At 43.9% G+C, this 25,415-nt stretch overlaps 1 protein-coding gene across 1 annotated transcript in view; it reads left to right on the top strand.

Moving 5' to 3' along the window:
• Positions 1 to 2,569: 2,569 nt before the first annotated feature.
• Positions 2,570 to 25,415, top strand: part of sema4c (sema domain, immunoglobulin domain (Ig), transmembrane domain (TM) and short cytoplasmic domain, (semaphorin) 4C) — an 87,600-nt gene continuing 64,754 nt past the window's right edge. The window contains exon 1 of the mRNA XM_044025713.1: positions 2,570 to 3,127. The gene's annotated coding sequence lies outside the window, so the exon portion shown is untranslated. The remainder of the gene's footprint in view (positions 3,128 to 25,415) is intronic.

Raw genomic sequence — 25,415 nt, 5'->3', positions numbered from 1 at the left:
ATCAATTAATAATGTATACATATATACATATATGTATATATGTATACATATATGTATACATATATACATATATGTATACATATATACATATATGTATGTGTGTATATATGTATATGTATATATATACACACATATATGTATATATGTGTATATATACATATATACACATATAATGACATGTAATATACACATATGTATATATATATATGTATATGTATACATATATATATACTTCGTAGAGGTGCTAAATGACAAAATGACATGTAATGACATGTAAAGGAGCCTTGATTTATGGCGCTGCAAGAAAACATGAAAAAGCTCCTCCTGTCTCGTATGTGAAGGCCGCTGTAGTTCCCCCACACATGTGAGAAAGGGAGGGCACAGTGAAAGAGTCCTCTGTTTGTCTTTTGTTCTCTTCAAACACTAGACCTTCAAAGTTCCCAGTCACATTTTAACACTTAACTTGTGTAAATGTCTCCTGTTTACAACATAGGAGGTTTTCATATTGTACTCCAATCAAGCGCTGCATGATTCGTCCAGTGCCATCTTCCATCACGAGGAGGAGCCTTTGTTTTACCGCTCTCTCCCTCCTCAGCAGCCCACCAGCATAGTGTATCTGTTACAAATATACAGTATATGCTGTGTCGTAGTCTCCCTTTACAGCTAGTTTTAACCAGGAATCTATAAATGATAGCCAGGACTTTAAAATTCTATATCAACTACTGTACGTACAGGAGACTGCAACAACACCCTGGCCAGAAACCCCATAATGAGGCACCATAGCTGCCGACATCTTCATAATTTAAGAGCAGCAATGTTTGGAACATGAAGTACTTGTAAACTCAGAAAGAAACTGAAGGAAAAACAAGGGTGAACATATAAAAAAAGCTGTTTTGGTGCACGGCCCCCAGGTCCCGTTTACCTTGAAACGCCCCTGCAGGGTTCAGGGCTTCATCTAAAAAGGGGATCAAATATTCATGAACAAAAGATTAGATTTTATCCTTAATTCCCTCTATTTTCTTCAGCTCAGTCCCAAAACAGTGAGGGGTTAATCATAATAAAACTGTATTAATGCTGTATTGATCTCGTCTGGGAGATTTTCTGTGCTGCAGAGGGAGAGCGATCGTCAGAGCTGAGTTTTGAGGCCTCGCTCACGGGGGCAGGAAGTGGACGTGGACCAGACCAACAATGGTTTCTTTCCAGGGCCACCCTGCTCCACACTGTGACTGTGGGAGCCCTTTAAAAAACGTGACCCCTGGGTGTCTCGGGGTCAATCCTCCTGGTCGGGAGGTACTTTGTTTAAAAACAGACTCTCGCTTTGCACAAATGAAACAAGTCTTAAACAGGCGGTGTAATGGCTCCGGGGGCCCCTGCTCTGTGTTAGTAAGGGCCTGTGGGTGGAGAGCAGTTTGTGTGCCTTTTTTTTTTTTTTTCCTTAAATCGTCTCTGGTCCCTGCTGTTCTGCAGGAGTACACACACACTTGTCTCTCTGCACTTGTGAGGACCAAACTGGCACGGATGAAGGACGCAAAGAGCCACACTTTGAATCATGGCAACACATGAAATCTGCGATCGCGTTATAATACATGCTTGTATGCAAGCTACACATATTTAGATGTAAAAGACTGAGGTTTAACCTGCAGAACGAGTTGCTGCGAGAACCGTCTGTAACAGAATGTCCATGTCTGAGATGAAAACGGCACAGAAACAAGACCTTTATTAAGGGCGGACACTTACTTTTGTAGCGTATTAATGTGGTAACATTATATGAAGATGCAGCAGTGGGAAGTGAAAGGTTTTGTCTATAACACTTTACAGATGCTGAGGATCATCTAACATAATATTTACTCTCACTGGTACCTGAAGGATTTAATTTGCAGCTGTGTTTTCATCCATATGAACCCGAGCTGCCGTTTTGAACCTTTTGAGGAGATGTTGATGTTTTGCAAATGGACGTTCACAAATGTGCTTCATTCAGCGCTGGGCAATTCATCGGTTTATCTGTTTGGACGATGTTAGAAAAGTGAAAATCGATTTTTCCTTTTTCCTCTCTCTCGGCTCCCGTCTCCAAAGAGAATAGAGAATAGAGCAACCTTTTATTCATTTATATTACAAATGAAGTCTGGTGAAACAGTGGAAGTTTGGTACTTTATTTATTTATTTGTTCTGTCATTTAAATAAAAACATTTGAAATAATCATTTTGTTTAGTAGTTGAAAAAAATCAATTAATGATTTGGTATGAAAAAAAATCGGGGATTTTATTTTTAGGCCAAATCGCCCTAGCTTCATCATCTATTTTCCAATAAATGGGAAAATAATTAACAAAACTTTGTGTCAGCAGACTCTGGCTATTCAATCAATTCTTCCTTCCTGTTTAGCTTCAACCAGCAAACTGGAAGATGGGGTTTTCTTTTGAGAATGTCTGGGGTCTGGATGAAGCCGGTCCTCGCCCTGTATCTCTGACCCAGAACAGGCAGTTTTGCGTGATTACTAAATGTCCTCACAAGGATGGTTTTGATGCAAACTGTGTCGCAGCCCAATAAAGAAACACACGTTTACATCATTCTCGCTCCAGATTGGCACAGAGACGCAGCGCCACTGCCGCTGTGGAACAGACCGGGACTGTAACTTCAGCACAGATCCTTCCAGCTCATCGCCAGTGGAAGAGAATTACGATTTTTTTTGATTTTTTGGTTCTCCTTCCCTTTTTTTTCCTCCTCCTCCTCCTCCTCTTCCTCCGCCTCCTCCTCCGGTTTCGTGTTACAAAGCCTTGGCAGTGAGTTGCGCGCAGAGCCAGTTCCTCTGTGTGTGGAAACTGAATGACAGGATCATATGGCTCCATTTGCCTCTCAGCACAAACACTGAGAAATCCAAAAAAAGAAAAAGAAAAAGAAACGAGGCAACACGAGGGGAGAAGTGAGACACCGCGAGACGAGCTCGCTCACGAACTGACGAGGATGTGGAATAATTTCTAACTGAGACCCAAACACCGAGAAGAGCCGAGATAACGGTCAGGAGAGGCACGAGAGGCGGATAGTGGACCTGTCGTCAGAGAGAGAGACCGAGAGGAAAAGCGCAGGACGCGTTGGCTTCTTCTCATTCACCATTCACTCCGATCACAAGGAGGTAAGTTTGGAGCCTTTGTTTACAGCTGTGTTGTGCGGGGAGTGGATTAAAAGTGGACGTGGACGGAGCTGAGGCAGAAAAACAGCCTCGTCCCGAGTCTCCGGGTTCTCCAACTGTTGCCACGAAGAACCGTGTTCCGATTTGTTTTTTGTTGTTTTTCTTCTCCTCTTCTTGTAATGAAGACGCGTTATCAAGCTCCGGGGCTCCGCGCGCACACGCCGTTGACAGTAGCCGCTGCATGTTGCGCCGTCTCGGGCTCGACGTGGTGCAACTTTATCTCGGGTTCGCGCAGTGTAAACACGGCGCAGTGCGGCCACAAGCTGCTGGAAGGGGATCAAATCTGCGTTAGACTCCCGTTGAAACACAATCACAGCGCGGTCGCGTTTGCATGAGCGTGATCTACATGATGTCTAAGTTTGTTGTTATTAGTGTGTCTTTGTTTGGCTGTGAGGACACATTTAGCCTCTAATCCGTCATTTTTAGTCATCATTGTAACTTTAAAAGGCTCTTGCTTTGAAATGGTTAAGGCTTGGTTTTAGTCTTTGGTTTAAATGGGGGCTATTTTATATGTATGTGTGTTGTTTTATTTCTCTATAATCATCAGTGTCACAAAATATTATCGTCCAAACTTTCTCTGTGCTTTGCCCGAGCACAGTTTCTAGCTCTAGTTTTTGCAGCATCATGACTTCACGACTATAGTGAAAACACACGTGTGGACATTTGAGCCGGAACACACACACGTCCGTCATCCTTCATCCATGCACTCCCACAAAGAAGATGTGGAAAGGCTGCGTCCACTTCCTCAGATGACATGAGATATCACCTATGGAGCCGCCGCCCCTTCCCCAAACACCCCTCACCAACCCTCACTGCCTTTCTTTTAATGAAGTAGGTATTAGCTTCACTTGGGTGATTATTGTAATTACTAAGGAGGGAGTGGAGGCAGGCGTCCCCGCCGGACAGTGAGCAACGGTTGGTGTAAAAAACGTGGTAGTTTGTAGTATGAGGAAGAGGAGGAGGAGGAGGAGGATGGGGTGAGGTTTTCTTTTTTTTTTTTACAAGCTGAATGGTGCCACTGCCACTTAACTAACAGACTGTACAGAGGGACGACACACAGTGAAGGATGTGGGCAATATAGTGGAGTCGTGTTATTGCCCCGCTGTAATGGAGGAGGTAGATAAGGATGACTCCACGTCAGCGTTTGATTGATTCCTTCAAATCGTCTGTTTGTCTTGTTTTGGTTTTCTTTTCCATCATCACATCTGTAGGCGTGTTGATCCACCGGCGTCCTCCGCAAAGATTAAACAAAGTTCCACTCATGTTTCAGTAACTTTCTACCTCATGACATCATGTTCCTGGACCTTTTCTTTATTGTCAGAGGCACAAAGTTATATGTTCTTAACCAAACAAATACCTCACAGTAACCAAGAGTATTAAGAGGAAGAAGAAATTCAAATAAGAAAGAAAGTTCACATGATGCTTTATATAAACACTGATGGGGTTACGTAAGAGATAAGTTCTAGAACCAATTTGCTTGTCTCTCTGACATCTGCATTATTTCAAGGGTGGGGGAAGAAGCTTTGAAAATACACACACACACACACACAGAGACTGCATGCAGCCCTCTGGCCCCAGATGTTAATGCCTCCATTGAGAGCCACAGGACTCCTGTCGACTCCATCGCTCCATTGTCGGACACACAATGGACTCCACATCCTCACGGACAGCCGGCCTTCCCATCTTCCTTCGCACACTCCCTTATGCTCCTCACACACTTAATTAAGCAGCGTACAGGCAGACAAAGAACCGAATGTGCAAGAACAGGCAGGCTTGTGCCGTGAGCCTCGTGCAGACAGAGGTGTGCAGGTTCACGTGCAGGTACAGCGCAGACAGATGTCCCCTCCGGGCGTCCTTTGTGTTGTGCGTGTGTCTCACTCGAGTGGTTTCATAACAGCGTGAACGTGCCGGTGATTTCCCGCAAAGATCGATCCAAACATTTGACGAAAAGTGCGCAAACGTGTTTGTTACTTTCCAGTCCTTTTTGTAAACAACCTGAAATACTTCACTTCTAAGAGTTTGATGTGCGTCGTTAGGGAGGACGGGTCGCTCTTGAACTTAATCCGAGTAGAGGATAAATCTAAAATGAGATACAACTAACAAAATAGTCGTTTGATACGACGGGATTTTCAGAATCGGTGGATGGGATATCAGAAAAAGAGTTCTTTTATTATAAAAAAGTACGATTTTGTTTACAAACTGACAGTTTTAATGCACAAGTGGTGTAATAAGCAGCCAAAATGATCATTTCAGTGTTCAGTGGCTATAGGATCTTCAATAATTGCCCCAATTAATCAATTAACTGAACCCTCCAGCGCCCCACACACACTTCATGTGACATGACCTGTTTGTTTTGACACCAAAGGGCCAACGTTACATCATGACTGTTACACAGTCACTGCAGCAGATGGTCTCCTCTCTGCTGTGTGTGTGTGTGTGTGTGTGTGTGTGTGTGTAATTGTCATCCCTGTGTCACATGCATCACGTCAACGCAACAACAGATCCCGTAGCCCACATGGGGAGCAGGAGAAGGCTCAGGAAGCTCCCGTGATAGGGTGACGATGATGTAAGGCTAAAGCAGCGAGGAACACACACACACACACACACACACGCGGTCCATTCAGCTCGCGTTCACGCTGGCTCCGAGCACGCCCATCTCAATCCGCTAACGATAATGTATTTGCGATGGTGGGAGAGCATTTTATATTATTTGTCTCTCATCCACCACTGAGCAACAGTTGAAGTGCCAGCTTTTTCTTTTTGTTTTCCATCCCAGCAATGATTTAAATACTGCAATATCTGCCTTTCTTTTCTTTTAAATATCCCTTTTTTTTGTTTCTGCTGTTTGAAACGAGCCCGCTGCTCCCGCTGAGCCGAGGAGAGTTCACATCTGTGTGAACCCGCGTTGTGATGCCTTCACCAACAGGGCCTGCTAACCTGGACGTGTGTGTGTGTGTGTGTGTGAGTGCAGATATGGTTCATGGCGGGCCGGATGCAAGGTCACGCAGATTTGTGTGTGTGTGTGTGTGTGTGTATGTTTGAGAGGAACAGCAGGAGGCAGGGCGGAGCTGGTGTTTAGAGAAGAAGGAAGGGAAGACACTTGTTTATGAAAACATCGTGGTAAATGGGCTCCGGTGAAGTGCAGGGTCAGAGTGATAGATACCTGATGTTGTGTGTCGTTAGTGTGTGTGTGTGTGTTGATACACACGGCACAGCTGTGACACATGTCCGTTCATACAGAACTATTAAGCCGTGTAGCACATTAGCATATCACTGGCACATGACATGACGCACCGTGTAATTACCGACGACTATCTTTGGTCCGTTTCCCCCGAAGGAGGATGTTGCTTCTTGTCCTTCCTCGCTCTGTTCCCATGACTTTACTTCTCTTCGCCCTTCCTGAACAGTGACGGGAACACCCGTTCTTTTTGTTCTTTTTTCCCCTCTCAAACCACGTGTGATTTGTAAAAATAAGGCGATTACCTCCGCTAGAACAGCGCCCTCTGTGTCTGCGTTGAATGGAAATGCTGTGGCGGGCTTTTATTTTGGAAGAAACGGCACACGGCTGTCTCATGACGTTCTGTATCTTATGCATTTATTCCTTAGAATGTCTTTTTCGTGCAGTTTTAACTGGAAGTTTACAGCGTAAGTGTTGTGAAGTGTTTTTGTTTCGCGTCCCGCTACAACACTGTAAATGATGGTTCTGACGTCATGTTGACTGTGTTGTGTTCAGGGTGTTCCTCCGTGCTCTGTACACTTACATGTTTTCATGAACGCCCCCTCGGAGCTGCCTGTGCTTTATTTCACGTATGCGGCGCACGCGCGGCCTAGTGCTGATGATGTTTGTTTACCCGTGTTTGTGTTATTTACATTTAGATCACAGAGGCGTTGCTGCTTTTCGTCTCGTCGATGCGGCTTTGAGCTATTGATGTTGCTCCGTTACAGAGCGAACAAGTTTCTCTTCGTATCGAACAGAAACACACGCGCACACACACACACACACACACACACACACAGCACATCCTCCTGCTAAACCCCCACCCTCCCTCACAGTGGCTTCAAGGCCTGTTGAGAAGTTTCCGTCAGACACTGAGGATGGATCCTGAGGGTTTTGGCAGCAGCTGTGATTGCAGTTTCAAGAGGAGAAGCTTTTACTCCTCTGCAACTTATCCTTCCCTTTGAGCTCGTTCTCTCCCTCTCTAATCATTCTGACTCTCTCACCCTCTCTTCTTTTTCCTCCTCCACTCGCGTACGCGCCAGGCTCCGTTCGTCCGGCATAATGAGGTCATTTCTGCTTTTGCCACAGTGCGTGAACTCGCCACTTATATGGCTCAGCATTAATTGAACAGACAAGTGCATATTCAGCCCATCGTGGATGAAAAAACACGCCGTGATAGAGGAAAAGTCCTATTATCCAGGCAGTGGCTGAAGGACCGGTGCCAGTCGTGCCATCGCTGTGGATCGCTTTCCAACTTATTGTTAAAAAATAATAGTAATATCTGTCGCCCTCCATGAACATTGCAGCTTCCCTGTGGGCCAATCAATAAATAAATAAATAAATAAATAAATAAGCCCAGAGGAGGTGAAGTGTTTCCAGGAAAGTCAGTGATGGAAAATCCAATATGGTGCATGCTGACGTTCCTGGAGGCAGATCCTGTCGAGCAAGTCAAAACCTTTTCAGTTTTTTTGTTTTTCTTTAAGCTTAGTTGACCCACAATCAGTGCAGCAGTGAGAGGCATCACCCAAACTCTGTCAAATGAACGAACAGATGGAGTCTAATCCGCACTCTCCGCCCGTCACATAAAGGTTTGTTGTTGTTGTTGTTGTTTTTGTTGTTGTTGTGTGTGTTTTTTTTTAGCTCCACTGAGTCGCTGGTAGAGTTGGAGGCATTTAGAAGAACGTGGTGAAGCTGCTGCTCGGGGTGTCTTCAGCCCCAATGCATTATTTATGAGGAGAGCCCTGACCTGCTTGTTTGTTACGAGCTGACCACTTTGGCCCATCTGCTGCCCCCTCCCCTCTCTCTGCGCTCTCTGTCTGAATGTGTTTGTGATGACAGCGCTGTATCTTCGCGAGTGTTCACGTACAGTAGGCGTGACGTTCAAGCGCCGCCTGCACAGGTGCCAGCTTTTTGTCTTTCTGTGTTGTGCGTTAAAGGTGCAGTGTGTAAGAAGGACAGATTGTCACAAACGGAGCCCTCCTCCGCTAAGTCTTTGCTTTCCTAAGCACATCAGGGATCTGTGGTTATGGATGTAGTTCTTCTTCGTTTATTTAATCAGCTACTGCTTCAAAACAGACTGTATATAATGTGGTCTGTGTATTTTGCTCATTTTATCCTGAAACTGTCGTGATTTAGACCATTAACTCTGTTTACTGACATTATAAATAACATTTTTCCATTCAAATTGAGTTGTTATTGTGGTTGGGTTGCTGTAGAAACAATGACATCGTCCATAAAGCAACGTCCTTGCTTGAAGTTTACGTAAAAGGCTTCTTCTAAGGCCACAAAGTTACAAAAGTTGAAATAGTCAAACTATAGTGACTGTTTTATGGTTTGTTTGTTTTCTCTCATTAAGGCCACATTTCTAGGTTTAAGCTCCTCGGTTGTGCTGATTGTCTCACCGTAAATAAATCATTTAGGCTTTTAGAGTGCTGGTCAGATCCAGCGAGACAGTTCTGTGACATCTGGCCCGGTGTCAGCGGGGAGCGACTCCACTCGTCCTCAGAGGAAAAGTCATGTGGCTAATGGACGGATGGCGGCTATTTATTTTGATTTAAGACCAAACGATTCATCAATTAATAGAGGAAATAATTATCCGATGTGTCGGCGATTAAAATATAATGAGCTTGAAGCATATGGGATGATTTTAAATAATGCATCCTGTGTTGATGGGTGAGCTTATAAAGGTGTGAGCAGCTGGATGTTGGTTCTCTTTGTGCACGACTGGCTGCAGGAGATAATATCCACTAATATGAGAGTGATAGCAGCGAGTTTTGTTGAGTGCTGGATCATTTAAGACTATTTTCTGCAGAGCAACATTCGTCCGCATGTCGTTGGCCATGAAACGATGTGTTTTCCAAAATTATAACCAGTGTAACTGATGTGTGTCCAGCCATTTCCTCTTAACATTGCATCGTCACTCATCGTCACATTCTCTCCTCACAGTGGGCCCACAGTCGGGTTTAGTTCAAACCGTAAAGCTGGCTCGGAGAGCTGGTCAGCGGGCCAACTGTGCTTTTGGGGCACCACGTAAGGTCGTAAGCATGTTTTTCTGAGGCCCCTCGACGCGCTTGTTCATCACAAGCTTGTTGTTGTGTTTGTCACGACTCAGCAGATGTTTTCTGGCTCAGTCGTCCGCACAGTTTTGTGCACAGAGGGCCGCTGGAACGGGTCTCTTTTGTGTTATTCTGGTTTTGGTGACATGTCGAAACTGTTTGGGCACAGAGTAAGCAGAGGTTCCAATTGTTTGCTAAGTCTGTGCTTGTGTTTGTGTTTGGCATTGAGTGCATATATATATATATATATATATATATATATATATATATATATATATATATATATATATGCACATTCAGCTCTGTCGTTGTTTCCTTGATAGTGTATACAAATAGACGAACATAACGGTAAAGAAAACTGGAGCAAGGAGCGAGTGTGTGGAACAATGTGTTTGTAACGTGTGTGCGTGAATAATCATTCACATAAAGTGTGCAGTGTGTGTGTGTGTGTGTGTGTGTGGGGGTGTGTACAGGAAAGCAGGCCCCTTCCCTCTCTCTCTCTCTCTCTGCCCTGTGCTAACCAGAGCATGGTAGTTTGTTTTTATGACAGCCTTTTTCTGGCATTGTTCTGGTCCGGTAGAGCTCACTCTCCCTACCGTGGGATTGGCCGTTAGTGGGCAGGAAGTGCTGGGAGTGCGCAGCTTGAGCTCACACACACACACACACACACACACACACACTATATTGCAGTCTCCATCCCACACAGCTCCTCCTAAGCCGTTGCCCCACACTCACACATAAAGTTTGGGAAGGACAATAAAAAGTTGCCCTCCGGCTCGTAGGCTGGTATAAGCCACAGCTTATCCAGGAAGGGGCTGCAGCCGGGCTAATGGCCTCTCTCCGGGGTAGGCACTGCAGAGGGGCCCATGCAGACTTATCTGCAGCAGGAGGGCCCATACATGGCTGCTCCTTCTCTCTCAGAGATCCACTGAGCTGCTGCGTGGGAGTAGCTTAGCTCTCGTAGCCCGTCCGGAGCCTAAGAGCTACCCTGCCTATTTCCTGCCCGTGTTTGTTCTGTGTTATCGTGGCCTCCCAGAAAATCAGAGAGAGTCGTTAGCCCCTCCCAAATGAAAATATAGACGTTCACCCTCTGTAGCACCTCTAATTGTGAGTCCAAAGTTAACTCTTGTGGTAACTAAGCCAATCAGGGCTTACTGGAAAGTCAGTGTTACCCTTTATTGTGGGTCTTTTGGGCCAGTGTGAAGCGGTTGTTAAACTCTGTCCAGAGCATGACAGGCATCGTCTTTTCCGTAATGTGAAGTCCTCACAAAGAGCCAGTGTGATTTGTGGAAATGTAAACCTGATTGCCATGAAGAGGAGTGAGATGTCTTGTCTCGTGACTGGCTAATCAGATTATGACAGTACGATGACTCTGAGTCACGGCTCCTCTTCCTCCTCTGTAGCAGAGGACGACGTGAGACACGGCGAGTTCACAGCCAACGTGAACTCCACTCCTGCGAGGTAACCTGTCACTGTTATTGTGTCTCTTCCTGTGAAAAGAAGGGAACCAGGGGCTTCTTCACCACCTACCACTGCGTGACAGATGCAGGCAACAATACTCAGATGGACACTGCTGAATATTTGATCCTGATACACTTGTCGCAATGCTATTGTGTCGCTGCAGTGATGCACACTGTTAGCTTGCGCAGCATTGCCCACAGTATATATACATATATATATATATATATGTACATATATATATACACACATATATACATATATGTGTGTATATGTGTATATATACACACATATACATATATATGTGTACATATAGTATATATGTGTGTATATATGTATGTATACACATATATACATATATGTGTACATATAGTATATATATCTATATATATTTATATATGTATGTGTATATAAGTATGTATACATATATATCTATATATAGATATATATATATATATATATATATATATATATATATATATATAGATATATATATATATATATATAAATATATATAAATATGTATACGCTGCTGTTTCAGTAATTAAACAGGCTGAAATGGAAATGAGTGTTTTTAAGTCCAGTTCTGTTAGAGGAAACAAGCCCACAGATGCTCTTTAAAAGCACAGTTCAGCCTAATTACATGCAGGAGCCTGCCTTTGTTTTGCGTCACTGTGGAGCTATTAACAGGTAAAGCCGTGCATTCATTCCTAGATGAACATCTACACCATTAGCATCCACGTGAGTATGAATCGACTCCATTTAGGCCTGCTTCTACTACCACAAGACTCCTTTATAATAAATTTCCACTGGTCAAAAAACCCATTTAATCCCGGCTTCAACAGGAGAAATGTGTTTGATTGGCATTCACTCCCGGAAGAAATGCAGTGCACTTTGCTTTTTCTCGGCTTTGGCTCTGATGTGCATCAGTGGCACGATCCACGAGGATGTTAGCGTAGCAGTTAGCAGCTTAAAAATTGGTTTATACAGCCAATATGCTACGATTATGTCATAGGCCCACCTCTCTCTTCCTCGTTGTCTCTGGATATTGTTTGGTCTCTTCACTTTATGACAACGTTTATTGTCTTTCCCTAGGCCCCATAACTTTCTCCACCCTGTCCCTTGTTCTGTGATTGTAGAATTGTCAAATAAAGCTCGGGGGATGCTTCATGGCCTGGCACCAGTGTTTCGAGGCCTTTAGTGTGGCATTAGGAAATTTCTGTTTCCGTGTGGCATTGGTTTCACCTGGAGTGCCACACTACGATCTCCTTCTTTGAGTTGTTTGTGTATTTGTGGTGATGGTCTGGAGAGAGACAAAGGCAGACTCTGTGTTTGTCTCCTGTCCTGCTGCAGACTCATCTCTGACCCCGAGATGGCCGCACTCCTCTGCATCTGCTGCTCTTTTCCAGTCCACTGCTCTCTGCAGGGGTGATGGGTGTTCAGTGAGATGAAGCTGCATTGAGAAGGAAAAAAAAAAAGATACAAGAGGAGAAAGACAGAGATTGAGAGAAATACAAGGGCAGGTGAGAGAGGGGGGGGAAATAGAGAGGAGTATGCAAGTTGCCAGGTTTGGTCCACTCAAAGACAGATTGGAAAGCAAGAAAGAAACAAGCTTGGACTGAGAAGAGCTCTGTGAAACCAAGATAAGAGTGGAGCGGCAGTCAACAATTACGCCATCAATTTCCAACTTGGCTTTCTCTTTCTTCTCACTTTGTCTGTCTCACATTTTGCTCCTTGGTGCTAACTCTTGTTCACCTTTCTCCCTTTTGCTCCCCGTGCTGTCTGATGCACACAAACACGCGATGAAGAAAACAGCCGTCCAGCACTGTGCTTCCATGTAACTAAGTGTGTGATTAGAGAATTGTGAATTTGTAATTGAAAACGGGACATGAGTACACGGTGTATGATCGCGTTTCAAGGCTCTCGCTGCGCAGGAGACGGTTGACGCTTTTGCTAGAAGCAGGAATCAGAGCGCTCCCCTCACTGCCTCCCAAGCTAACTCTCATAACATCAGACAAATATGGAAGACCACATGTTGTTTCTGGGTCACACACACACACACACACTCACCTGCATGAACATTGCTTGCCTAACACGCACATATTTTCTCTCTCTGACACACACACACACACACACACACACACAGACCTGTGGCATATGGAAGAGATTATCTCAGTATTATTATTATTATTCTTTTTTTTTCCTCTGGCCTATTAGGGAAAGTCTTTTTTAGAAACACCAGGGAGGAGAGAAAGTCTTTCTTTATGATTTTTGTGCCTGAGGTTAGACCAGCTATGGAGAACACACACACACACACACACACACACTATCACTACCTCTGCACATCAGAAAATCAATAACATGTCTCCTGGCATGCCTGCAAATGAATGGAAATAGACAGTGAAGGAAGAGAGAAAGGGAAAATTATTACAGTCGGGAGTCGTGTCAAATTGAAGCGACCAAGTTAAATTGCCTAGACTATTTAAAATTCATCAACCGTCCCTCCATCCATCCTGTCCTCTCATATCTCTGCAGCTGAGTAGCTCTGATTTGTGTACCAGGATTAAATTACTCAAATTTGTCTTTCCCTCCCTGTGGGAGAAGACTCTGCTTTTTAATTAATTGATTCTGAAATTAAGTTAGCCGCCGTGTGCATGTGTGAGTGTCCTTCTATAGACGAGTGGCGGGAAAAAATAAATAAATAGATGTCCTTTAAACTATAGAACGGGTTCCTCATCAAAGGAGCTAAATCTCCATAAAACCGTTTTGTGCATAATAACACAGAAGATTATAACATGTTAGTAAGAGCTTCCGCATCCACAGACAGATACTGACTGATACATGAGTCCAGCTTTGTTTTATACAAATGAAGTCATTTGCTGTAAAATAAATGAGTATGTGTGATCTAATGCACTACTGAGCTGCATGAAAGCAGTACGTCCTGAAGTCATCTGGGTTTTTTTGTTTGTTTTTTGACACTAATTAGTGCTCACACATTAATTAATTTGAATATTTTAATAGTAACAGTGATTGACACAGTTTTTTTTTCATGTTACAGCAGCGGGAGTAGTGCTTCTCCTGACACACACACTGGCAGCAGACATATTTAAAGTCAGACTGAGGAAAATCATTATTTTGCCCTCTTAAACAGTCCGTGACGTCAGCGTGGACGCAGGGCGTGGAGCTGATCTCGTGTGGTCGCAGGAGACGCACCGAGGATGCGCTTTAACGCGCGGCCGTATTTAGAGCCTCGTGTATGGGGATCACTGAGGACAGACGTTAATACCATGCAATTGGAAGCGCCGCAGCTTCCTTCCCTGCTAACTGAGCCACACGTCGCTAAGATAACTAAGATCAGTATCCTTCTCTTTGCACGCGAGTCGCTGTCAACACTTCACTTGCTGCAAATGCAAGGTTAATACTAGGAACGGTGAAAGCCACCATTATGTTAAGTCATTTTATTCCTCTACAGTCGTATTATGATGATATATATTCTATAATAATAATGTGAGCCACAGTGTTCATGATTATTATTCCATGTCTTTGTGTGCGAGGGTCTGAGTGCTCTGCTCTGTGTTTTCCTCTCCTTTGCACCTGCACGAACACTGGTTTTGTTGCCCAGGGCTGCCGTGTTGTCGAGCGTCTCCCGCGCTGTGTACCTCACTAAACTGTCCTCTCCAGAGCTGCATTCATGACGTGTTGCCGCTGCGCTGGTAGCATATGAAGACAGTGTTGTTCGTCGGCAGGCCCACTTTGTATGGAACAGCTCTGGTGCTGCTGCTGCTGCACGCTGTCAGGCTCGTGCCGTCTGTTTAGTGGTTCTGTGCGTGTTTGCCTCTGTTTCTTTGTGTCTGTCCCTTTGTTCTTTGTGTGTGTGTGTGTGGCTCTTTCTTTGTGTCTGTGTCTGTCTGTGTCTGTGTGTGTCTGTGTGTGTGTGTGTACCTGTGCCCGTGTGCATTTATGTGTTTACATGCATGACTTTGTGCCCCTTATAGCCTCTCATGACCATCAGGATAATGAGGCTGCCTGGATTTATATTGATTTTATGGCTGTAGTATTTTTCAAAAATTGGATCATCGGTCTTCTAGCGCTTTATCCTCCACGTGTGGGGTCACACCATGGACAGACCGCCACACTACACATACCGTGGTATGAAGAAGACGTGACGTCAGCGACATGTACTGTATATTTACACATTCACAGAAACACACGCAGCGATTGTTTGTATTGATGATTTTTGTGTGTATACAATATATACCTTATGCACGTACACACACACACACACACACACACAGACTCTCAAACACCTGGGAAAGTGCGCCAAGGAGTTGTCGTGACCCCAACAAGGACACGCTCAGCGTTTTTATTTTCTGTCTGACTCTGACTTTGACATCATCCCGATGTTTATCCCTTCACGACAGACGGAGTCTATGAATATTTTACTTTACAGCATACAGACAGACAGGAAGGAAGGAGGGCACGACAGCACGCTGGGCTCCATCCTAAGTCATATTTATGTGTATATGTATATTCTGTTGTTTATGTCCAGATTACATGAAGATATTAATATTCAAACGGAAGCAGCACATGATCTCCTTTTAGTCTTTGTAAATGAATCTGACATAGTATCGGTATAATACACAACTCCTTATATGGACATCCGGGGGGAAAATTAGACCGTTTTTTTCTTCTTTTTGTTCATAAAAACGAGCCAAGTGAACTTTGAACTTTGTGACTGTGAAAAACTGAAAACTCACAAATTCACAAACAATTTTAAACACTTTTTTGCTCAGGTGTGTTTATATAGTTGGTGAAAATCTTCTTTTTTTCATCAGATTGCATCGATTGTGTTGAAAAAAAAGGATGAAAGACACTCTATATTGCACCTTCTTATAGCCTCGGTATAAACTATGTTTTACCATAGTAATGGAGAAAAGCAGCCAGAATACTTAAGACTTGCCTCCACTCTTTATGCAAAGTTAAGTGACTCCTTTATATTCAATGTACACATATAATTGTGTCAAGAAAGTTGCTTTGTTGCCATGTCAGGCAACTGAGTAGAAGGAAATATGGGAGAAAGAAGAGGACACAGAGACAGTCATCCAACTGTCCCAAAATGAGAAAGTCAAAAAGAGGAAGAAGAAAATAGAGGCTGAATCAAATGAACGTCTCATTTTGAGGGAATGAAGGAGACTGAAAAGTGTCTGGAGCGACAAAGGAGACTTAGAAAAGTGAGACAGACTGATGCAGACAGGAATAGTGAAAGTGGTTAATGCTGCAGATAAAGTGTCAGGAGGCGGAGTGTGATTGTTCTGACCTAAGCTCAGTGACCACAGGCTCTGCACTTCATTTATTGTCTGTCTTTATTTGACTCCTTTTTGCCACATGTCATTTTTCCTCCTCGGCGTTTGCCACCCAGACACCGAAATGTCTCCTCTTTTTTTTCTTCTTTTTTTTTTGTTCCATTGCAGCAACAGAGTGTCCCAGTTCTTTCCTCTAAATTTAACTTAAAGGGCCAGAATCGCCCGGCTCTTTTGTTGGAGCACCAAAAACAGACTAATCTGTTGACATCGTTGTTTATGAATGTCTCTGCATGGGGCCCTTGTTTCCATACAATGCCATAGAAAAATAAAACCGTTTAAATACGCACCAGTTTGTGCCAAACAAACACAAAGCCTCAGCGCTGCGTCTGGTTTCGCACAGATGTGGCCTCCATTCTCCCTTTAAACTACCGACGACTGAGCTTTCGACTGGAGGGCTGACGGCGTGCGTTAACTCCCATCGAGCGTCACATTTATTCAGAGGCAGGTTTGTTTATGTTGAAATGATTCTAAATGGTCTGCAATTTGTGACGGCTGATGGAGAGTTGTAAAAGCTTCCCGGTGACAAAGCTGCATGTGATGACAGCCTGTATGAATAAATCACAGGCTCTAAAAGCCGCATTTTTATGTTTTGGGTAGAATAATATCAAACTGATTTCACTGAGGCTCCATCTGTGATTGTGATGAGATGAAGTAATGATTTTCACTCGGAGCCGTCAGCCTGTAAAACCCCGCGAAGTCGTTTTAATGAGCTGCTAACCCACCTTTAAGAATTGTGTTTGCTCGGCTTTTATTGACTGTCACAAGATGGTGTAAAAGCCTGAGAAGGGTAAACTGCGTGGAAAGCTCTGGATCCTAATTGTTTGTTTGCAGGCTAACTGTGAAATTCCTAAATCTTGAAACATGTCGCGTTTAAATTATAAATTTAAAAAAATAAATAAATAAATAAATAAACGTCGGTTACCATGTAAACCAAGTAGATGAAAGCTCTCAGCTCCCCATGACCCTGTCTCTCTCTTTCTCTCTGTATCGCTCAGTATAGCAGTGTTTGGACAACATTCCCGCACTGCACACAGGAAGTGATTTGTTTTATGTCAGGACAGATGGAGGCAGCAGCAACAGTGAAGCGAGACAGGCTGCAAACAGCTTAGAGTCCCAGTGTTCCACCTGCTGGTCCTGCAGTTTGACAGGATAAATCTCCGTCTTGTTCCCGTCCACCCCTGTGCTGCTGCTGCTGCTGCTGCTGCTGCTGCTGCTGCTGCTGCTGCTGCTGCTGCTGCTGCTGCACACAAACGCTCCCTCGGTCAGGTCTGATAGTATTTCTTGACCGAGACGCAGCTTGAAACCCCAGCTCCGCTGCATCTCCCCTCATAAACTTTTCCCTTCCTCCGGTTTTGTCATTCAATTACACAGCGAGCATCAAGTGACCAGCAACTGCATTTACCAGGTAGCATTACACTGTAACACAGTTCCTCGCTGCCCATTACTGCGCCATTTATTCCAGTTAGGCTCACATTTAGAGATCAATCAAGTGAGCTCAGGATTTGAGTGGGGAGTTTAATCTCGTCTCCACCGGTCCTGATGGTGTAAAGCACATCGAGCGATTGGCTGCAGGCCCGCGGTGATCTCATGATGAGGTGATTTCATCCGCGCTGGTCAAGGGCTGCCAGTTGTTTACCGTTTTGTTCGCAGCAGAGGAGTCGTTTGTATCAAAGCCTGGCATTTCAGCCACTTTTGTTTTATTTTAGAAAGCACTGACTTTACATCTGTACGTGTGTAGAACATAGGTCTCATCCAGGTTAGTTCTGTATTTATAACATTATTTAGAGATTTGTTTTTGATTTATCATTACATAATCAAAACAAACACTTTTATTTTGAAATTTGCTTTTTCTCAAAAACTTTTTTCACTTTTCACTTTTTTCACCCCCAGGTCATTTGAGTTTGAGACCCTGACATAATAATGATAATAATAATGACAATAACAACAATAATATTAATAACAATAAGAATACGAATAAATTAAATAATAATAACTAGAGTTGCCTTATCGCTCCATCTTCATCTAATGTGGCTATACCAGTGTGTGAATTATAGTAAGTAAATCTGCCTCCTGTGAAAAGTCTGTCGCTGACTTTGCTCGATCTATTTACAACCACCGGATTTTAACGGCGTCACTCGAAGAGCTCAATATTTTCTCAGGTGCCTCTCGGTGTAAGAAGTTTGAGAAACCACCGCCATAAGTCATCAATAAAGTCAAAGTCGTAACAACACTCCTGTTTTTTTTTCTGAAGAAAATGGACTCGTACTGTCCAAATCGTGTTTGCGACGTCCTGTGGCCTCTGTGGTCTAAACTGTGTGAGTCCTGCCTACAACACAGCGTGCCCACACCCCCGCGTGTCCGCTCGGGAGCGTCAGAAAGAAGCACGGATTCCACGAAAAAGAAATTGCTTGCTTGCGAACGTCAAAACGCAGCCTAACCAGAGCGAATGGTGAAATTCACCGGCTGCTCTGCATTTACTGAGCACGACCGTCCACTGAGACGTGTCACATGTTCCCCACAGCGAGATCTGCCATGACAATTCATCTGGTGTCACAATGTACATCATGTCACGTATAATCCGGAGGCGCTAACTGCGTTTCACGGTTGGATTCATTAATCTGATTATCCGTCACACACTCTTAGCTCGTCATGTTATTAAGAAATGGTACAGTCCTCTCTGCGCTCACAGAGCTCGTATTTGTGTGCTTTACTTGGGCCTTGTTTTTGTAAACAGTCGGCCTTATGTAAGCCGTTCCCGTGAAGGATCCTCTGGAACGAGCAGCATCATGGGAAGTAATGTGTCTTGCTGTTTGGCAGCAGCAGCAGCAGCACTTTGGAATAACTAGAGGAAGATGCATCATGTGAAGCTGAGCAGTGACAGCCAGTGAGGCTCCAGAGGGAAACAAGTGCCACCTCCAGACCCCCTCTCCCAAAATAATATAGTTCATCTCGCGCTGTAATTTTGACGACATGTGATCCAGGAACAGACCTGTATTAGAACGGCAGGAAATAAAAGTGTGCAGCTGGAAATAGTTCCTTTTCATCTTCGCCTGAAATGAATGCGCTCCGTTCTGTTTATATCACACGGCATCGTGAATGTTGTCCCCCTTGATTTACAGGTCAGATCATGAGCTCTGTATGAACACGAGCAATTAGTATATTTAGGTTCCAGGCTGTGAAATAGAGCCTGCTTTCCCCCCCTGCTGTGTTGGTGTCTTTGACTTTGTTGTGTAGAAGTTTGGCCTGTGAATGAACAGTCCACACGGACTATGACACACATGATCAAATTAATATGCAGTTTTTAAATTTGGTGTCGCCTCCTCGGATTTTGAAAATCCTGATGGATTCGTTCAGGCAGCGGTAATTATTTACAGAAACACGATGAGTGTTTTTCAAACCTGGAAATGAGGATGTTTCCAAATGTGTCTTGTTTTTGTCCCACACACCAAAATGATTAATTGTCACCACATTTAAGAAGTTGAAAAATGACAGAAAGCAGAAAATATTCACATTTAAGAAGCTGAAAAATGACAGAAAGTAGAAAATATTTACATTTAAGTAGCTGAAAAATGACAGAAAGTAGAAAATATTCACATTTCAGAAGCTGAAAATGTCACAAAGTAGAAAATATTCACGTTGAAGAAGCAGAAAAATGACAAAGTAGAAAATATTCACATTTAAGAAGCTGAAAAATGACAGAAAGTAGAAAATATTCACATTTAAGTAGCTGAAAATGACAGAAAGTAGAAAAATATTCACATTTAAGAAGCTGAAAATGACAGAAAGTAGAAAATATTAACATTTAAGAAGTTGAAAATGACAGAAAGTAGAAAAATATTACATTTAAGAAGTTGAAAAATGACAGAAAGTCGAAAAAATTCACATTTAAGAAGCTAATAAACGACAGAAAGTAGAAAATATTCACATTTAAGAAGCTGAAAAATGACAGAAAGTAGAAAATATTCACATTTAAGAAGCTGAAAAATGACAGAAAGTAGAAAATATTCACATTTAAGAAGCTGAAAAATGACAGAAAGTAGAAAATATTCACATTTAAGAAGCTGAAAAATGACAGTAGAAAATATTCACATTTAAGAAGCTGAAAAATGACAGAAAGTAGAAAATATTCACATTTAAGAAGTTGAAAAATGACAGAAGTAGAAAATATTCACATTTATGTAGCTGAAAAATGACAGAAAGTAGAAAATATTCACTTTAGAAAAAAGACGAGTGTGAATAGCGCGATCACGTCGCATGCGTTCAAACTCTGCGTTTGGAAAAAGTGACAGAGCGAGAGTCATAACAGGCTCGCCCTGATAATGCGGTCTAGAAATGGCTAGGGGCGTGTCCAACTGTTGACACCGCAGGCCAAACCCAGAACATGCTGGAGGGATTCTCCTTTACATCCCATATGGCCTGGAAACATTTCAGAGTGTGTTCCCCAGGATGAAGTGGAGTTCTTCTGCTCCGACCACAACCTGGAGCAGAGATGGAGGGATGAGCGGAACAAACGCAGCACTGATAGAGCACTGCACTCGGATTGTTCTAAAACTTTGTTTCTGAGCCGCCACATGCACTCTCACGGTATTAAAATAAAGCTTTGATCAGACGCCTCCTTGATCAACCTGAGAGACACGCGCGTTCGTTCGGCTTCGATGCAGATTTAGCTAAACGCCCGGCGCTCACCTGTCTCCCTCCCTCTGACGCGTCGCGTGGAGAGACATCGCTCTCCTCTCCTGTCAGCGGGAACAAATGAGCCGGAGCATGTTTCTGAGCGTGTGTCTGTGTCTGAGTGTGTGTCTGTCTGGGTGTGTGTCTGCCCCACACACTCAGACAGACAGTGTTTCCCTCTGACAGATCACTGACATACTGTCTGTAGGCCATCCGTGTGTGTGTGTGTGTGTGTGTGTGTGTGTGTGTGTGTGTGTGTGTGTGTTGCAGACAACCCCCATCGGGTCAGTCTGGCAGTTGCCATCCCTCAAGAAGCTAAAGGAGGGGAGTGTGCGAGAGTGAGTGTGGGGTAAGAAAGGAGGGAGGGCGAAGGCCTTGATGTGAGTGTGTTTGTTGTCAGAGGGTTTATTAATAAACATGACCTCAGCCAGAGCTGCTCAGATGGTGTACCTGTGTGTGTGTGTGTGTGTGTGTGTGTGGCTCTGCTGCTTTTGCTCAAATAATTATTATTTCAAAGTGGGGAATTCCATTTTCATTCTCCCGTCTTATCTCGTCCTCCTTTGTCATCCTGTGGCAACAGTCCTGTGGTTGTTTGCGTGGATTTCCAACGCGTCTTTGCAAGTCCTCTGTGTACAGTATACGTGTGTGTGTGTGCGTGTGTGTGTGTTATAAGGATAATCCTCCTTAATATAACTCCTTTGTCTCTGTCGTCTGTGGATGTAATTACGTCCTCCGCGACGACCAAACAGGTTGTGCGTGTGCGCGCCGACGTCAGCCGCCCGCTGTGTGTGAGGAACAGATGTCCTCACAAGAATAGAAGGACGAGTAATTAACGCCGGCGCTGCCTGTCGTCAGTGCAACTGTCCGTCCGACGTGGTTGCCAGTTTATTAGGTACGCTGGATGTCCACCAAAAGCCTGTCACGCTGCAATTATGGAGTGGATTTTTAAACTCGGTCGAAGCGGCTGCAAAGAAAAGGTGATTAGCGCCACTCTTGTGATTTTACACACGTGCCAGAAACAAATTGAGTTGAGCCATAACCCTCAGTGATGATGTTACCCCGGTTACTGATTTGCATCTTTTGCTTCAGCCTTGCTTTAAAATCAATGTCTTCAATGATTCAGTTGATGGAATAAATGGTACGGAGCTAAGACTTGCTACGAACATTGGTAGACAAAGGCAAGATGGCCGAACACAAGCACCTCCACCTGCTGACGCAGCACCCGAGCGTCACAGCTAATGGGAGACTTACATTTGGAAGCATTGATCAACTGCGTGGACTCGGGTCAGGCTGAGGTAGATTGTCTGAAGTGCTTGGTGATCTCATTTGTTTAGCTGTCAAACTCCCCTCGGAATCTTGTCCCCAAGGGGCCCGAGTGAGGCAGCCAGACAAGCAAGCGGGCCCTCAGGGGTCCGGCGGTTACCATGGAGGGGGGGGGCGGCACCCTGCCTTTTGCCCTTCTCCCTCTCTCTACTTGAACATAATGAACACAGAGGCCATGAGGGACAGGGTCCTGCAGCAGGGGAGAGACACATAATGAGATAATGCAGCGACCTCACACTGATACTGTCACACACACACACACACACACACACGCACACACGCAGAGATGGTGATGTGCAGAAATTAATCGACACAAACACAGCAACCAGTGGGGAATATTGCTGTGACACACACACACACACACACACACACACACACACTTACTTTAACTGGAGTAGATGCATGAATTGATCCACGCTCACATGTATTACTCTTTAACCTTCGCCTCTGTCAATAATCTTCAACTCATGTTTGATTCCCTGGCTGTTTGCTGTTTGTTGGAGCAGCAGCAGCAGCAGCAGCAGCGAGAGGAAAGCTAATGAAACAGGATATGCTCCCCTTGAGTGAGATTTTAAAATCTCAGACAATGGCAGCATTTCTTCGCCCACTCTGCTGATGCAGATTTAGGGCAAATGCGAGCCCCGACCACGAGACCACAAGCCTCGGCTGTAAATCGTAGAGCATTTCTCATGTGTCGCTGTATTGTATCTATAGAAATGTAGACATTTTTGTCTATAGCGTACTGAGCTACTGTACGCGCGTCTGTGAAAATGGAGGATAAAGAAACAAGAGAGGGTCAGTGTCTGTTTTAGAGTTCATCCATCACTCACTGTTCCATCTGTTTGCACGTCTGTCTTCCAGTTCTTGCTTTTTCTCATTTATAATTGATTTGAATTCATTATTTATCAAATGTTCTTGCTTACTGCGGAGGGTGTTTCCCCAGTCGCTTTGCTTCTTTTGTGTGTAGCTCATCACTTTACTTTTTGTTTGCTTTACAATGCTTAATATGACACCTTTACAAATAGATTTGGAAACATTTAGTCCTTGAAACAACTAATTGTTGAATCCCCCGTTCATTTTTTGTTTTGTTTTGTTTTTTTATTAAAAATGTATCCTTAGCAACAGCGTTTTTGTTGGAGTATGTGAGAATAACTGGGTTTATTATTATAAAGTCACAACACGGCCTTGACATACTCGGGTGATTAATGACACATTTAATTGGTTTATAAAATTAGTGTGGCTTTAACAAAGCTTTCTTCGGCGATCGAAAGAGACTGGCTTGTGTTAAGCACTTCGTCAGCATTCACCGGACGTTTTTCATTGGACGAGTCGACACCGATAAAGCATGCGTGAGAGCAGACGTGAGGAGAGTGGCGGACTAACGCTGGACGCTGCCTCCGCTGGAGGGATTTGTCCGGCTTTGCTCTTCTATGAGACAAATATTAGGATAAATCTCCTCGCCGCCCCTGGGCCTTGTTGTGAAAAGAGCCAAGTCAGTGCTTTTACCATCACATCCTCCCACTTATGTAAACAAATGTCTCATACAACATGTGTGTGTGTGTGTGTGTGTGTGCATACATAGACCTCACCACTCAAAAACACGCCTAGATTATTTCAGATGAGTGGAGGTCTAACCTTGCCGAGCGCCGCGGCGGTACAAAGTTGTCGTACATATGTCGCGGACGCGTCGACGTCGACGTGTCCCCTCTCCGTGTGTTTCACCCACACACACCACGGGTGCCGCGCGGTGCTCGTCGTACCGCCGTGTGTTCTGGCACAGCAAGAGGAATAATCACAGCTCCTCAGCTCCAATCAATATCAGTTGCCAAAAGCACCGACGCAGCATCGCGCAGGAAATGAGTGGATGATAGTGGAAAGGTCCACTTCACTGAGAAAACAAATAAATCACTGTCACTTTATCTGTCAACACAGAAAAATGCAGAGGTTTTTTTTTTTATATCCCGCCACCCGCCCCCCCTTTTCTTTCTTTCTCTGTCTGTTTGTTTAGAGACAATAGGGCTCGAGTTGAGCCACGCAAAAGTTGGTGGATTTGCTCCGACTGACTGCAGCACCAGAGGCGCTGATAACATCTGTGCTGTGGGCTGCACTCACAAAGTTTTGGAGCTGGCGAACTGATCTTTTTCACTGGCGCTAACTCAAACCCTAACCCTGAAGTATTGCAAAAAGTTGACTGTCCGTCTTCACGTTTGACATCATGGACGTAGAATTAGATGTTGTAGAGACACAAAAAGACGCTTATTTTTCGTTTCCCTCTGTCTAATAAAGTTTTCGTGAGCATTTTATCATTTGGAACTTACTTTCTATTATATTGCATTAGAAATAAAGAAGTTTAAATGTTAGTGTAATGCAGGATTACTTTGTGAACAGTCTTTAATCCTTTGAGTAAAAGGAAAGGAGCGTGGCTTTGTTGACCTTTGATGTTTAAAACAGCCTTTATTAGACTAGGTATTGTGGACCCTTTGATGGCTTTGATGACTTTGATAGATAGGTGGATATGTTCTGGTTGTTGGTCTGTCCGTCAGATACTGTGCTCCGTTTGGTGTGAAAAGATTTTTTTCAACCGTTTTTTTGTCTTGTGTCTTGTTGAACCGAGAGAGGCTGGAAATTGAACCTGGATGCGCGGTAAGTGCAAACCCTTTACATGACTCGTCCCTGTTTTGATGATGAAGGAATTGAAACAGTACCAAGTCCAGAGTGGAACAAACAAAAACACCCTTACAAAGACCAAAGTGTGAGCTGCAGGTTTGTTATGGAAGACACAGTTTTTCCTCCTTTTTTTTTAAATACTTATGCAAGTAAAAGTACTGTCTCGGATATAACTTCCGGGTTAAACGCCGTATGAAACCTCAGTGAGGAAAGGAAACATTGTGTTCTGCCTTTAGTTTGGTCATTGTGTTCTGTATGTTTGTCACTCGTCGTCGCCGTTTGCTGCACATTGTGCTGAAACACACTGGGGAACCGAATTCCCATGATGCCGCGCTGCTTCCCAAAATTGTCAAAGTTGTCGTACTGCTGGTTTTTTGTTATTGGTTTGATTGAGAGGACGTGCTGTGCGTTAAATAATTAAAGCTGCTGTCAGTGTTGTGGACTGACTGTTTGCTAACTTCCTGTCTGTTATTGCC

Source organism: Solea senegalensis, linkage group LG5, assembly GCF_019176455.1.
Source record: "Solea senegalensis isolate Sse05_10M linkage group LG5, IFAPA_SoseM_1, whole genome shotgun sequence".
NCBI classification, from domain to species: domain Eukaryota; kingdom Metazoa; phylum Chordata; class Actinopteri; order Pleuronectiformes; family Soleidae; genus Solea; species Solea senegalensis.
The sequence above is the reverse complement of the archived record's forward strand: the minus strand, read 5'-3'. Positions and strand labels throughout refer to the sequence as shown.